Below are 732 nucleotides of genomic sequence, written 5' to 3'. Positions count from 1 at the left end.
TTACAGAGAGGAAGGGAGAGGGATAGAGAGTCAGAAACATCGATGAGAGAGAAACATCGACCAGCTGCCTCCAGCACATCTCCTACTGGGGATGTGCCCGCAACCCAGGTACATGCCCTTGACCGGAATTGAACCTGGGACCTTTCAGTCCGCAGGCCGACGCTCTATCCACTGAGCCAACCCGGTTTCGGCAGTTGCAGGATTTTTTTACAGTATTCAAAAGTTAGATAATAATCAGGATGATGATTAATAAGCTAGTGGTTAAACATCACTGGTAGCTGTCAGAGAAGCACCATTAGTTGTCAGACTGATATAGGTCCATGTACATGGTGAGTTTGGCCGGGGCCTCCGGTTGCTGGCCCTTTCTTCACAGGCCCACCACAATTCTGCATTTTTCTTTTTTTTTGGTCTCATTTTCTCAGCGTCTGAAACACATGGAAGGACAGGAGACACTTGGGACCCCAAGCTTATTTGGAGGACAGGATAGTAAATTTTATTAATACTTTCATCCTGAAGTTTCACTTGAAAATACTTAGATAGGTCTATCAAACATATAAGAAATATTAATTGCAGGATTTTTTTTAAAATATATTTTATTGATTTTTTACAGAGAGGAAGGGAGAGGGATAGAGAGTCAGAAACATCGATGAGAGAGAAACATCGACCAGCTGCCTCCAGCACATCTCCTACTGGGGATGTGCCCGCAACCCAGGTACATGCCCTTGACCGGAA

General features: G+C 44.5%; 1 protein-coding gene across 1 annotated transcript in view; it reads left to right on the top strand.

Annotated features, from left to right (window-relative positions):
- The window catches only part of TSEN34 (tRNA splicing endonuclease subunit 34), a gene marked incomplete at its 5' end in the record, with an annotated part of 5,135 nt that overhangs the window by 1,113 nt on the left and 3,290 nt on the right, over nucleotides 1-732 (top strand). The gene's annotated exons all lie outside the window — the stretch shown is intronic.

This window comes from Myotis davidii, unplaced genomic scaffold (genome assembly GCF_000327345.1).
Source record: "Myotis davidii unplaced genomic scaffold, ASM32734v1 scaffold1997, whole genome shotgun sequence".
NCBI lineage: Eukaryota > Metazoa > Chordata > Mammalia > Chiroptera > Vespertilionidae > Myotis > Myotis davidii.
This window is presented reverse-complemented; position numbering and strand designations above follow the sequence as displayed.